Consider the following 16,308-nt stretch of genomic DNA (forward strand, 5'->3'; position numbering starts at 1 on the left):
TACATGCAAAAAAAATATCAGGTAAAATAGAAAAGATTAAAGGGGTGCTATCTGATCAATCTATTAGAAAGATAGTTCATAACAACTCACCCACCCACTCCCTGCTGGGGTAAAACAGCTTAAACTAGTCTAAGATTGTCTATTGGTTTGAGATAGACTGTCTAACTGGTCAGTTGCTGATTTTAAAGGGTTTTTGGCTGCTTTCTATCTAAGGGACCAGATTTGCAGGGCTGCGAGACACATATAAACTTATAAACTATAAAAGCTTTGACAAGTAAACCACCAATCCAGATGAGTATTACAAAATGACAAGTTATCCAGTGTCCTTTAAAAAAAAAAAAACTAAACACAAAACAACCTCATCATGCACATGTGCCATGAAAAACTTGCATTATGGTATTAATAATCATTTATATGTAGACTTATGTTCTAACTTTTGCAATAGGAAGTTTTCTATCCAAGCTTTTATGCAATTAAACCTTAAACTGTACAACAACGTTTATTTTCACACAACAATTCTTAACAACTTGCAGATAGACAAAATTCACAGATGGATAATAATCTGTTTAAAATGTTCTCAGTGGGTCAGTGCTGGACCAAGGTATAGTAGTAGTAGTTAGATAAATAGAATAATTAAATTAGATTAGATTTACAATTCATCGGTCGTCAAGATGGATAGGGGTCTTCTTAACATGCACAGCTCACACCTGTGGAAAAGAAGAACACAGACAAGACAGTTAAAATACAGTACGTTTTTGTTGTTGTTGTTTTGGCTAAACAGCAAAAACAGACAAAATTATGTCTAAAGTGTAATTCACTTAATACTAAAATCTTGTTTGTTGGACTGTTGTTTAAAATCAATTGTTAAAGTATGTTCATTTATGTCCTCAGTTGTATGCTGTGTAATATAATGCAATGCTATACTGTTCAGTGTTGTGCATATGTTTATGCCACAAGAGGGCACTAAAGTATAGGCTATGGAGGATGCGTTTGTATTATTATTATGTTTGTCCAAGTTGATTTACCGTAGTTAAGAGGATCATATTACTGAGAGAATCTTCATTAGAGACTGATGTGTCAGTGTCAACAGCTGAAATAAATATGCCAAGAACGGCTAAAGATAACTCATCTCTATCGTCCACTCTTTTCTTTTGAATGCAACGCAAGCTGAAACATAACTCAACATCAATTCATTTACGATCACGTGAAAACGTAGGTTAAATCTTGCTTGTGTGATACATGACTTAATATTTTGGACAAATACACCTGGGCGCTTTCCGTGGTCCATCAGTTATCACTGAGGTAACGTTAACGTTAAATGGCAGAACGCCAGGTCAGGATTTACACGAAAAAAAAAAGCGTGAAAAAATCAATAAGAGGAATTGACACTTTAATTTTATAACAATAAATCCGAATCCTAACCTTGGATATCCGATTTCAGGATATCGATTTTCAATTCCTAACCCCTATAAGTTATGAAATAATGAACGTGCAGGCGCTTTCACCGACTTAACGTGGTAAATAACAAAATGATTAGACCATTTTGACCTTATAAGAGGTTACATATGAAATATATGTTAATAAAATCACATATTTAATCAAGTAAGTTAGGCTATCAAGATGAAAGAAATCCGCGTCTGACTTATGCTAGGCTTATAACATTCCGCGGCCAGTTCTTTCTAACGTTAATCTGTTAACGTACGTAACTCATATGGTTTGCATAAAAATATGAATTACTAACCAGATATGTATGGCGAAAACGTTGCCGACAGCGACGCGATGCACGGCCTGCGCGTTCTTACAGAGAGAAGGGAACTGAAGAGTTCTTCATAAAATGGCAGCTGGTTGTGGTTATTTTTCGCGGTCATTTCGTACTAATGTATTTGAATTTACAGTAACATGCCCCAAATGGCTACATTGAAGAGTAGCCTATCATATACATATTTATATTAAAATGTCTAGAATAGATTAAATTGAATGTAGAAATCGTGGTCAGCTATTCTAAAAAACTTTAAAGTTATTAGCTAGAATCCGTATACACATTATAAGAATTATTACTTACCAGATGAAGAAGTTGCAGGTCGATCGGCAGAAAAGACAGCAGCACCACTGACACGACAGAGAAACTCTTCCAAAGTCAAATATGCTTTCATGCACACCCCACTGACATAAATTATGTCATAAATTATGACTGTTAATGGTCAACCAGTGCTACATTTTTATTTTAAATGTAAGAATAACATTAGTAGGCTAGCAATTTTACCCGTGGAACTGTGTGTGGTGTTTTTCGCGGTCAATTTGCACTGTATTTAGATTAACAGTAACTGATAATTTCCCAGAATGCATTGAAATTCTACAGTAACATACTGTCAACTGTGTGCACAGTACATAACTGTTGAAAAAACAATTTAATACTGTGAAAACAACTAAATCTACTGTAACTTACTGTACATAGATTATACAGTAAGAAACTGTTGAGAAAAACAGTATAATCCTGTGAAAACAACAGAAATCATTTACAGTGTAGTTGAAAAGGCCCTCTTCACTCGACTTGACAAGTTCCCCAAGGTTTTGGCGAAAGAAAATCTGAGGCTAAGGGAGTTAGCAGATCTGCTGATGGAAGTGCAGTGTGCTAAGGAAGACGGCTACCTTCCAGGTTTGTCCTACCTGGATACTGCGCGAGGCATAGAACCTATAGTAGCCAAGCTGCCTTATGGACTTCAGGAAAAATGGATTTCTGCGGGTTCAAAGCATAAAGAAGAAAATGGAGGACGGTTTCCACCATTTGAATTCTTTACCAGATTCATGTGCTATGAGGCAAAGAAAAGGAATGATCCCAGTTTTGCCCTTTTAAATGCTAGCGGATCTGCTGTAAAGGCTGAAAGTACCCAATTTAAAAGCATCAAGAACCCCATTACAGTTCATAAGACCAATGTCTCCCCTGCAGAGGCGAGCACTTCCTGTGATCCAAATAAGAGCTGCCCAATACATGCAAAGCCACATCCACTTAAGAAGTGCAAAGCCTTTAGAGCCAAAGACCTTCAAGACAGGAAAGCCTTTCTGAAGGATAGAGGCTTCTGCTTTAAATGTTGTGGCTCAAATAGTCATGTGGCAAAGGACTGCACTGCATTAGTCAAATGTTCTGAGTGTGACAGCACCAAGCATGTCTCAGCTATGCACCCGGGCCCTTCTCCAAAGATCACTGCTCCTGTTACCTCGCCACAGAATGGCGGGGAGGGAGAAGAGGGTAACGACAGCAGGGAAGTCGTCAGCTCAAGCTGCACTGAAGTATGTGGTGCAGGACAAGTTGGGAGGTCATGTTCCAAGATATGCCTAGCAACGGTGTATCACAAGGGCTGTCCAGATAAAGCCATCAAGGCATATGTTGTTTTAGATGACCAAAGCAACCGGTCATTGGCGACGTCCAGATTCTTCGACCTTTTCGACATTCAGAGTAGGCCATATCCTTACGTACTGAAAACGTGTTCCGGCACAGAGGAAACATTCGGCAGAAGGGCTGAGGATTTTATGGTCAAAGCACTTGATGGGAAAATCACAATCCCTCTCCCCCCGCTTATTGAATGTAACGACTTGCCTGACAACCGGGCTGAAATTCCCACGCCGAATGCCGCTCTTCATCTACCTCACCTCGTCAAAGTAGCAGAACACATTCCCGAATTGGACCCAACTGCGGAGATCCTTCTGTTGCTTGGTAGAGACATAATTAGAGTGCACAAGGTAAGGGAACAAGTAAATGGCCCTCCCAACGCCCCTTTTGCTCAACGCCTTGACCTAGGCTGGGTGTTGGTTGGAGAGGTCTGCCTGGGGAATGCACACAAGCCAAATGTCAGCACTTACAGGACAACAGTGCTTGATTGTCGACGGCCCTCTCTCCTCCAACCGTGCACAAGTTTTATGCATGTCAGGGATGAGCTTCATGACAAAGAGCCCAGGAAGAGTGCCTTAAGTCCCAGCAAGGCTAAAGAAGACATGCTGGGTAAAAATGTATTTGACCGCACCGAACAAGACAACAAGCTGGCACCATCAATTGAGGATGAGACTTTCTTGAACATAATGGACAAAGAAGTCTACAGAAATGATTCACACAGTTGGGTCGCTCCACTACCATTCAGACAGCCTAGAGAACGTTTGCCTAACAACCGCAGCCAAGCATTCAAACGTTTTGAATCACTTCGACGCAACTTGAGGAGAAAGCCAGAGATGGAACAGCAATATGTGGCATTCATGGGCAAACTGCTGGAAAATGATCATGCCGAGGTGGTACCAGAACTAAGGGAAGATGAAGAGTGCTGGTACTTACCAAGCTTTGCAGTGTTTCACCCGCAAAAACCAGGTCAAATCAGGGTGGTGTTTGATTCGAGCGCCCAACACTCCGGAATCTCCTTAAATAATGTGCTATTGACTGGCCCTGATCTTAACAACTCCCTTCTGGGAGTACTCATGCGGTTCCGAAAGGAAAAGGTGGCTGTTATGGCAGACATACAGCAGATGTTTTACTGCTTCCTCGTAGAAGAAAAACATAGGAACTATTTGAGATTTTTATGGTTCAAGAACAATGATGTGGCAAGTGAAGTAGTAGACTACAGGATGAAGGTCCATGTCTTTGGGAACAGCCCGTCTCCAGCAGTGGCAATTTATGGGCTTAGAAGAGCTGTCAGAAATGGTGCGCAAAGATACGGACAAGACACCGTCGACTTTGTCGAGCGCCACTTTTATGTTGACGACGGTCTTTGTTCTGTCCCTACTGATGCTGAAGCCATTGACTTGCTGCGTAGGACTCAGGCTTCATTGGCTGAGTCCAACCTCAGGCTCCATAAGTTTGCATCGAATATTCCGGCTGTCTTGGCAGCTTTTCCAAGTGAGGACTGTGTGGCAGCTGGAAAAGAGGTAAACCTCTGTGGGAAGGAGGAGTCGTACATCCAACGCAGCTTAGGCCTCTTGTGGGAGGTAGCTAGGGACACATTCACCTTCTCTGTGTCAACTGACGTAAAACCGTTTACCCGCCGAGGAGTTCTCTCAATGGTGAACAGTGTTTTTGATCCCTTGGGTTTTTTGGCTCCGGTCGTAATCCAAGGAAGAGCCTTTCTCAGAGAGCTGAATTCTGAGGCTTCAGAGTGGGACACTCCATTACCTGAAGATAAACGAGGCAAGTGGGAGGCTTGGCGAAACTCACTTCAAGATTTGAAGCACTTCCATATATCAAGGATGTACACAGGCATCTCTCTAACCAAGGCTGAACAGATAGAACTCTGTGTGTTCTGTGATGCTTCTACAATGGCCATTGGGGCTGTAGCCTATTTGAAGACCACCCGAGAAGGGATTGTTGACATTGGATTTGTCATGGGAAAGTCTAAACTTGCTCCTCAATCAGAGCCAACCATACCGAGACTTGAGCTGTGTGCTGCGGTTTTGGCTGTGGAAATGGCCGAACTGATTCAGGAAGAACTGGACTTGAAGTTGGATTCCATTAAATTCTACACGGATAGCAGAGTGGTCCTTGGATACATTCATAACCAATCCAGACGGTTTTATGTATATGTCCACAATCGAGTTCAGCGTATTCGCCAGACCACAAATCCTGAACAGTGGCACTACGTACGCACAGATGACAATCCAGCTGATATTGCGTCAAGGTCTGTTCCAGCATCACGTCTCACACAAACACTGTGGTTCAGCGGACCTACCTTTTTGCGTAAGCCTTCCATTCAACCAGAGCCTATTCAGTCATTCAGCTTAGTCTCACCAGAATTGGATGCAGAGATTCGTCCAGATGTAAAGAGTTATGCCACCCATCTGCACGAGGAAGGTCTCAGCATAGAGCGTTTTGAGAGGTTCTCCACCTTTGGCTCACTCCAGCGAGCTGTGGCACTCTTAATTCACATTGCAAGATCTTTCAAGTCCCCTAACGTCATGCACAAGTGTAGAGGATGGCATACATGTGAATTGCCTCGCTCTCCGGATGAGCTTGCCCAAGCCAGAGAAGTCATCATCAGAGCCGTTCAGAGGAAAGCATTTGGAAAGGAATTTGAAGCTCTAGAAAGAGACAAGCCAGTTCCTCTAAACAGCTGTTTACGTCGTCTCAACCCTATCTTGCAGAATGACCTGATCTGCATTGGTGGCCGTCTGAAAAACGCAGACGTAGAGATTAAGGAAAAGAACCCTGTAATTCTCCCAAAAGACAACCATGTTTCCTTACTGTTCATCAGACACCATCATACTCAAGTGAAACATCAGGGCCGCCATTTAACAGAAGGCGCTGTGAGAGCTGCAGGACTCTGGATCTTGGGAGGTAAAAGGCTCATTAACTCAACTCTTCACAAATGCGTGACCTGTCGTAGACTCAGAGGTCGAATGCAGGAGCAACTAATGGCGGATTTGCCACCTGAGCGTCTCAAGGCCTGCCCTCCCTTCACGTATGTAGGGCTAGATGTTTTCGGACCATGGTACATCACTACTAGACGTACAAGAGGAGTTCAGCCTGAGAGCAAACGGTGGGCCATATTATTCTGTTGTATGAGCTCCAGGGCGGTTCACATTGAGGTGATTGCCTCAATGGACACTTCAAGCTGTGTCAATGCCTTAAGGCGTTTCTTTGCCATAAGAGGACCAGCCAAACAACTGAGGTCAGATTGTGGCACAAATTTCATTGGGGCCTGCAGAGAACTCGGGATGAGTGCAGAACAACCAGACACCACTGTTCAGAGGTACCTACACCAACAAGGATGCTCCTGGGTGTTTAACCCACCTCATGCTTCGCACATGGGTGGTTCATGGGAACGCCTCATTGGAGTGGCTCGAAGGATCCTGGAGTCAATGCTTCTTGAACATGGCACTCGCCTGACTCATGAAGTCTTGTGCACTCTAATGGCAGAGGTGACCGCAATTATGAATGCAAGGCCTCTGGTTCCAGTTTCAAATGATCCAGAGGATCCATTCATTCTCACACCATCTATGCTGTTGACACAGAAAGTTGGCACTCCACCTCCTCCAGGAGACTTTACGGACAAAGACCTCCTAACCAAGCAATGGAGACAAGTACAAGCCTTGTCCAACATGTTCTGGCGCCGTTGGAGACAAGTGTACTTGTCAACCTTACAAGGGCGGAAGAAATGGACCAAATCTCACCAAAATCTGCAAGAAGGAGATGTTGTTCTCCTCAAGGACAACCAAGTTGTCCGCAACAGCTGGCCTATGGCGATAGTCACAAAGGCTATTCTTGGAAAAGACGGGAAAGTCCGTAAGGTGGAATTGAAGACCACAGATCAAGGACATTCAAAAAAGTACCTTAGACCAGTGACCGAACTTGTTTTGCTTCTGAGTAAAGAGTGATGTTCATCTCTTTAGTTAAGACATACTTGTTTGTGTAGTGACCTCAAAGATGTCAGGCGGGGAGTGTGTTGCCATTAAGGCAAAATATTAGGGACTTTTATTTTGATATGATGTAGACCTGGAGTTTAGGGTTAGAGGTCATTTCCTGTATAGAAGTAAGGAAGCTTACAGTACGTGAGCACATGTAATCCATATGTTGTTAGCACTAGAGGCAATGTCGTAAGTACAAAATTCATTTTTATGTTAATAAGTTAATGTTACAATAGTGTTTAAAAAGAAACGACTACACATAGTTACAATATTTATTTACATGTATATACAGATATTTTTCTTCAGACAAGATTTATGTTAAAACAGTCAATCTTTATTTCTTTGTTACAGTTTTCACTCTGTCATGTAAGAGTGTAAGCAAGAAATCGCTCACTACGACTTGTCGTCATTTTGCATCAGAGTTAGCTGGTTGTATAGCTACAGTTGCTACACTGCAGTGAGGACAACACAATATTGCCGCTGTATGATATGCAGGAAAATAAATTGCTAGATAATAATAACATTAATGAACGCTCTCCGTCTGTATTTTACGTGTAAGATCACACGCACATGTCTAAACTTAAATCCACGAAATCAGCAACCAGTACTAGACTTTGTTTAGGACTTAGTCAGTACAATAATAATAGCTAATGTGACCAAAACGGTTATAAAAATGCTGTCATTATAAAAGCTTTCTTTATGTATTGCTTGTTTTTTTTTCTGTTTATTACATTTCATTTTGTGACACTTCTATTCTCCCTGCAACGTCAGAGCGTTCAAAGCGTCAACAAGCTCCACCGCACTTTTTTACAAGCATCCTTGACAGAGCGGCCAGAGCTTCTTTGATGCTCAAGTCGGCGGCGGTGTGAATGTACAGTCATGTAACAGTATAGTGAGGACATTGTAGAAAGGATTAAAAATAAATTAAAAACTAAGTGACTAAATTAAATCTACACTGTACAATGCACCAACTGAAAGCTAAGTTTAAAAGATACGTTTTTAATTTGGACTTGAAAATTTCTATTGTGTGAGCTAGCCGGATATTAGCGGGGAGATTATTCCACAACTTGGGGGCCGCAACTGAGAAGGCTCGGTCACCCTTTCTCTTCTTTTTAGAGTAAGGCAGGGCTCCAGACTGTGACCAAATGGTCGCATTTTGCGACCAAAAATTGAGAGTGTGCGACTGAATTTTACATCCAGTCGCACATGTGCGACCAGTAAATTTGCCACACGTTAAACGCATGGTAAAGCGTGGAAGAGGCGCGTCAATGAATCCGTGACAAGAATAGCGCGCGTAAACGTTTGTGGGAAGGAGACGGAAACAAATATCACAAACTGATGTGCGTCTGAGCAATCAGCGATCTATCGACTCTTTAGTCGTGATGTTACCTAGCAGCGAATGCAAACAAAATGAAAGTGGAACGAAAATACGCCACTCATGTATGATTAGGACCGTGGAGCTGCAGCAGCGATCCGAACCATTGACAAAATAAAGCCCCGAACTTGCCAGTCGCAGGCCGATCTCGCTCACGCAACACTGTTACTAGGAGACCCAGTGAAGAACTCCATTGAATTCGCCTCAGAATTAATAACATCAACACAACGAGATCCAGTGAGAAACACTCCGATTCGGCGCAGAGTTCTGTTATAAACCATATCAGATCAAACAGCGCTGACGTGGAAACCAGGAAAAACACTTATAGAAGGCTTTCAGTCCACAAATCAGCCTAACAGAACCATGAATTTAGGCAACTCTACCATAAATATGATAATGTGTAAGTAGCGTACTACACATCCTTTCCCAGCACTTCAATAATATCATATATAAATGTTTTAATTTTTTGTATTTTTTATGTGATTTACCATACCAACACATTTTTTGTTCATCCTTTAAAGATTGCCCTTAAACGAAAAATTTTAAGATGTTGGAAAACTCTTATTTAAACACTTAAAATAATAATAATATGTAAACAGTAGGATGTTTATTGGCTATTTTCACTCCATATACATATTTTCACTACTTTTATTAATTAATATTAAGACATTATAAATGATAAAAACTAAAGTTAATTTCATCTACACCCTAAATTAAGCTTAGTGATTTATTGTTAGCCCCAGAGCTACCAGATTTTTTTTTTTTTTTTTTTTTTGTAGAACTCGCTGTGAGTTCTCATTTGAGGTGATGCTGCCCTCAACTTTGGGTCTGGAGCCCTGTAAAGTTAAAATAAAACAGCATATCATGATGTTAAGTCTATTTATTATTAAAGAATTTGTCAGTATTACAGTTATTTTGTGGGAAATTTGAATAATTGCATTGCAAGCTTATTTAAGGTGTGCCCCTAAATTTTTTGCTTGCGCTCCTAAAATTTTCAGTCAGGGGCAACAGCGCTCCTAGTAAAAAAAAGTTAGTCTGGAGCCCTGTAAGGGACTGTCAGCAAAAGTTGATTTGTTGATCTTAATGTCCTGCCTGATTTGTACGCTCCCAAAAGGTCAACAATGTAGTTTGGGGACATGCTATGCATAGCTTTAAAAACCATTAATAAAATCTTATACTCAATCCTATAGTGAACCGGTAGCCAATGAATACATCGTAGTACTGGGGTAATGTGGTCCTTTTTTTTTAGTGCCAGTTAGAAGCCTGGCTGCAGCGTTTTGCACTAGCTGTGGACGGCGCAGTTGACGTTGGCAGATCCCTACATAAAGAGAGTTGACGACCTCCATATCTTTAAAAAGTGAGAAGGGGTTTATTATCTTTATTTCATCTTCGCTAAATGAATGAGAGTGTGACTCCCCATCTCTCAAACCAGCAACAGATAAAGGGAGCGTGATCTTATTTATATAAAAATGTACTTTGCTGTTGATCGTGCATGTTTATAGTATCACACCGATACTAGCAAACCGTTTTAGGTTTTTCTCCTCTGTTATCACTTATCACATAAAATTAATTAATAAAAAGAAATATTAATTAATTAATTAATAAAATTAATATTTTCTGAATAAATGTATTCAGTGACAATAAAATGAATTTTATGTTTTAAAACTTATGTTTTAAAGGTTCTCTAAGCCAGTGGTTCTCAAAGTGGGGTCCGCGGACCCCTGGTGGTCCGCGAGCTAAAGCCAGGGGGTCCGCGAAATAATTTACAACCTAACGTTTTTTTCCATGCTATGAGTCATGTTTTCTTTATCATCTGAAAACATGCTGTTTATTCCTAAGTAACTTATATAAAGCATTTAACATAAAACAATACAAAGACACTTAAAGTTTTCTATAGATAGATAATCTATGTCTTTGCGTCAAGTAGACTATTCGCTGCTGTTGATTTTGCGGGATGTGCGCCAGAAAGGAGACAGAGAGACGGCATGAACCCGCATCCGGTTCTTTTCTTTATTTTTAAAATGCATGACATTTTGTAGTCATTTATAATGTAGCCTATACACAAATAAAAAAAATGGACACTTTACCGTTTCGGATGATGCACTCTTGTCTTATCTATGACCATAAATAAGAGTATTCCTGTTTCCACTGCTGAGGAAAAATTCCCATGTAATTGCGCCCCGGCGTCTCGCGTGCGCGCACAATAGTCAGTTCTAGCACTGCTACTGTAGATTTGACATTAGAAGTCTGATCATTATCAAAATAAAAGTGCATAGTGACAGGGCCGTACCCACAACTGAGGTTGCAAGGATGCACATCGCGATGATAACTGACCTTCTCGTCTGAGGTGCTTCAGCAGACTAACAACGATAGCTCGTCAATGTCAAAATGTTTGAGTCGGAGTGAACTCAAAGTTCCCCGCGCGACGTTTCAGTCAACGGTCATAAAGTGCGAGATAAGATGTAGGCCTTAATTAACTAAACAGCTGTTTTAGATAAAAGTTTTAAAAAACGACTGAAACAATCAGTTTGCAAAGTATTAATCAAGCTCAACTTTAACAAAGGAAAAAACAGGTCAATAGAAACATATGTGCCCATGAGATTAACATTATGGATTCATATATTTAACATATACTGTATGTTTTTTTTTTAGCTAATTACAGTAGCTCAAATTAACAACGCACGCACCTATTAAACATAATGCCATTATCATTGTATTTATAGGCTTATGGGCTTTATTTGTGTGCAGAATAGGCCTAATTATTGAAACATTTCTCTTTTAAGGCCATTCCTGATTGGAATATGTGATTTTGTTTCGTGACATCTTGACAAAAAAAAAAAAAATGTATGCCACTGACTGACATGCTTCTACTAAATCTATAGTTATCCAATTGTGGGGCCTTAAAACACCTTAAAATGCACATGTGTAGATCAAGAACATCAAAAATTCCTAAGTGAGGGATCTTACGTGATTCCTAGCAAGATCACTTTCGTTACCTCAGTAGGCTATTTAGAAATTCCTGCATAGTACCCTGGGTGGAGACCATTCATTTTGTGCAAAAATATTTCATTTGCCGCTCACACATTAACTTTGTGCTCAATAACTGTTATAAATATGAAGGGGGTCCTTGGAATTTTTTTTCCCCTGAAAGGGGTCCCTGGCACCAAAATGTTTGAGAACCCCTGCTCTAAGCGATGTGGGGCCAAAACATTTTTTGTCACATACATCAAACGTCTCCTTACTATCGGCTAGCTGCATGTCCTCTAAACACACTGTAAAAAAACGCGGTCTCTGTAGACACCACAGGCTCCAAAAACGGCAACAAAAACAATCATGTCTCACCCGGACCACGAAACCTAACAAACAGTGTTCCAGCCAATCACTGGCAAGAAGTATTTGAGGGTGGGTCTGGGGGGTTAGTGCGCGTGCACATGAAGGGGGTGTGTGTGTGAAGGAGAGAGAAGCATGAGAGGGAAGTTTGAAAAATGGCCGAAACACGACCAAAGAGACGTCGTTCTGAAGAACAAATTAAAAAGAAGTCGGATAAAGAACGTGCGAAGTTCCGAATTTACATCGGTAGCAAAGCTTTTGAACGATGGCGAGAACTCCGGCGGCAGAAGGGCTTCCAGTCCGACATTCAGGTTGCTCTGATTTTGCTGGACAGGTGGGTAACGTTAAATAGTTTTTTTTCTTCTAAATTGACGCTTATGTTCGCCAAACCCACACAAGGATATAATTAGCTAGAAATGCACGTTCACAATTATTTCAGGAAGACTGGAAGGGAGGGGGAGGAGATGAGATGCGGAGGAGGGAAGGTCTAGCTAGCCTCCGATTTGTTTGAAAATATTCCGAACGTCAACACCCAGGATCGCTCAGAGAACCTTTAAAGTCATGTATACATTTAAAACTTATAATTAGTGCTGTCAAACGATTAAAATATTTAATCGCGATTAATCGCATTAATGTCGTAGTTAACTCGCGATTAATTGCACATTTTTATCTATTCTAAATATCTCTTGATTTCTTTTTGTTACATTATTTTTTTTCTCATTTTAATGCTCTTATCAATATGGAAAAGTGGAAATATTATTATTGAAAATAACATTGGAATAGTGTTCAACTTTCACACTAGTTTTACACTAACATATATAAATAATCTCTCACTCAATGTAACACTGTCTATCAATAAAAGGGTGAAAGAAATACTGACGAGGTCCTAATATTGGCGAGGGGGTGGAGAATTTACATCAACTGTGTGTGTGTGTGTCTGTGTGTTTGCTTGGCCATCATCAAGTGGTGTTTCAGACTGGACGTGCTGCGATGATGATAGCTCAGTTCACAACGACAAAACACAGATCACTTGGTCTTGTCAATGGAACAATATGGCAACTTTTTAAAAGTAAACTTTCCATTCAGAATCTTAGGGCATCCATTTCGGCGTCACGCGTAGGGATGCAGCGATTACCGGATTTCACAATTAACCGCGATTTAAAACGTCACGGTTAATTAATCGTAAAGACTTTGCTACACCGTGTATTCTGCACGGGCAACTAACACAAAACTAAAACAAAGTTACACCAGCAGTGCACCAGCTTAAAGTGCTCATCAGTCACTATGGCAGAGGGACTAAGCAGCGACGCTCTATTTCCACAGAAAAGAAAAAACCGTCTCAAGTCAGCAGTGTGGGAGCATTTTGCGTACACAAAGAATAACAAGGGTGTAATAGAAGACGACGGATCGCCTGTCTGCAAAACTTGCCGTAAAAAAGTTTCCGTGTATTATTTTCGTTAACAACATTTTTTCACAGACAAAAACGAGACGAGAAACTAATGAAAACTAGACGCAAATGTTTGATGGTGATGATCTGGGAAGCGATCCAGTCAGAACTGATATCCTGCATGTGTGATGCCCACATTTGTACTGTTGGTCTACCCTGCGGTGCCAAAACATGTTAAAATGTAAACGTCTAGGAAAATGAGTAGAGCAGACATAGTCTGTAGATCTGAATAAGAGTGACGATGCAAAAAAAAGAACTATATTCGGTACGGTTTTCTGTGGGCATCAGTGCAATTGGATCCGCATGTCATTGGACATGATTCGACTTCTTAAAGCGACAGTGTAAACCTAATGCGGTCTGTATCTGATCAATGCGGTCTATTGATCAAGCAACAAAAGAAAAGAGAAAGCATTCACTGTTTGTTAATAGCTTTAATAAGGATTAATTATAGCCTATTCATACAAATAAATATGTCTGCTTGAAAGAATAAAGAAGTAGTTATAAAGAAAGCATATATCATTCACTGAAAAGAAGACTGTGTTTTACTTTAGGTAAAGTGGTTTTATTTTGTTTTGTTTTTGATATTGTTTGTCATTTTATAATTTATACCATGTTGTGGCAGCAATAAATAACACATTAAAATCTAGTGTTGAGTGTTCATGTGATATTATACATTAGTAATGTTGTGAAATTAATTGATGGATAATAAGAGTGATAATCGTTAAACCGTGATTATTTCTCTGACAATAATCGTACTTACAAAATCTGTAATCGTTGCATCCCTAGTCACGCGCTCGTCATCCACTCAAAAGTAATGTTACTATTTGGCTGGCTCGCAAGCCGAAACGAGTGTGTGCGGCACAAAACGTCCTCGCGCTGCACTCTGAAACCCATTCATTTCAATGGCTTGCTCCGCGCGAGGACGTTTTGTTGCTTCTTCGACCAAAGCGCAAGCGGATCTAGACCGGAAACAAAACAACAGGCACGCCGCAAACACATGTTTCGGCTTGCGAGCCGGCTTTGAGTGGATGACGAGCGCGAGACGCCGAAATGGATCAGGACGAATGCCGCGTCCTGTTGCAAAAGCATGTGAAAAAACTACAAAGTTTGCTACGCCGTTAAAATGAGTTTGCGTTAACGCCGTTAATAACGCGTTAAACTGACAGCCCTACTTATAATATAAATTCAAAATATTTCAAATGTGTGCAATATTTTTGTATTTATTTTTTATTATATTTTTATAATAATATTTTTATTTCTCTTGGTTCACCCTCCATATTGTAATTATTTATTTGTGATTTTGCTTTATGTATTCTGATTTTCTAGACTGAACCATGTTTATGATGGAGGCAGGGTTTTTTCCGTTTTTCCATTTTTTTAATTTTCTGACAAAATTAAAACTCTCCGGTCAAATTGTCAGATTAAAATGGTCTAATAATCCTGCCCCCCAAACACAATCTGAATTTGAGAATAAGCCTAAAATCTATAAAGCAAAAATATCCCGACCGATCAGAAGGATTAAGTGCCATTTTACAAGCATTGAATCTCCGGACACTGCTCTCTTATCGATGCCGTAAGCCTGCGACGTGATGCCCTTGCTGTCATGACAGTGCTCCGTGGCTATAGAGGATTGCATTTCTCCACAGCCTACGAAGTCCTCATATGTGATTTTAACGAAATGTTTCCAGTAGGGATGTTCATTTCAATGAATTTTCCCGACCGACAACTGCCGCTCGTTAATCGATTATTAACCGTTAACTGATAAGATTATAATATTGAATTGGCATTAAATAAAAATAAAATTGATGCGTCCCCCATAAAAATACAAACTTTTTTTTTAATCAAAGGGTTTATTTTAACATGCAAAGTTCAAATAGCAGCATACAGAACAGATCAAAAACAGAACCTGGATTCAGATAAAATTTTCACGCACCTGCAGCATTTCTGCCAGTGACAACAGAGAAAAACAGAATAAAATAATACAAATAAAAAACATAAAATTGGCCAACACTAAATAATTTTTTTTAACTTAAATAATTAACAAAAGATGTTTTTATCTCGATGCAGCGTGGGCACGTTTGGACAAAATGAGCATGCATACCACGCGCCTACATTTGAAATAACAAACTTTAGTGCGCAAAAGATGCGATGTGTGAACAGGACTTTGCACGGCTTTTGCACATTGCAAGTTGTGGAGACAGACTGGGAAGTTTTGAATTTAAGTCGGCAGCTGCCCAATTCTAGCCTGACTTAGTCATACTCATTTTCTAATTATGAGGCGTGTCGTAACCGAACCAGGAAAAAAACCCCTCTGCACTCAATTGGATAGTCGGTAAACCTACAACCAATCAGAGCAACGCAGTAAGTCAACTCCTTTGCATAGCGCAGTTTTCAAATACAGAACTTACTTATTTTAGAAGTTAAATAACGATTGTTGCTTCTTTTACTTACTTCTCCATGAGTGCGACCAAAGGAGAAACCACAACGACCACAGGCTTTTCATTACGTCCCATCTTCTTAACGACCGTCAGAGCCAGCTGATAAGTTACACTTTTCCCGAATTATGTTGGAAGGACGCCAAAAATATCTTTCCTATCGACAAATGCCTTAATTGCAGTTCTGTGTTTGTCTATTATAATTAATGCACTGTCGATTTATTTTACAACAGATGCGACAGCGGAATCTGTACATCTCAATTCTCCAGCTGCAGTCATCTCTGAGGGAAATCAGTTAGCGCTCTTTGATAACGTGATGATTACGTCCTTGCAGATCATCT

The 16,308-nt window shown here is 40.3% G+C and overlaps 1 protein-coding gene across 3 annotated transcripts in view; it reads left to right on the forward strand.

Moving 5' to 3' along the window:
• Nucleotides 1-16,308, forward strand: part of elmod3 (ELMO domain containing 3) — a 46,532-nt gene that overhangs the window by 18,709 nt on the left and 11,515 nt on the right. The window lies entirely within an intron of this gene.

Source organism: Pimephales promelas, chromosome 14 (assembly GCF_988280905.1).
Source record: "Pimephales promelas chromosome 14, fPimPro1.hap1.1, whole genome shotgun sequence".
Lineage (NCBI taxonomy): Eukaryota > Metazoa > Chordata > Actinopteri > Cypriniformes > Leuciscidae > Pimephales > Pimephales promelas.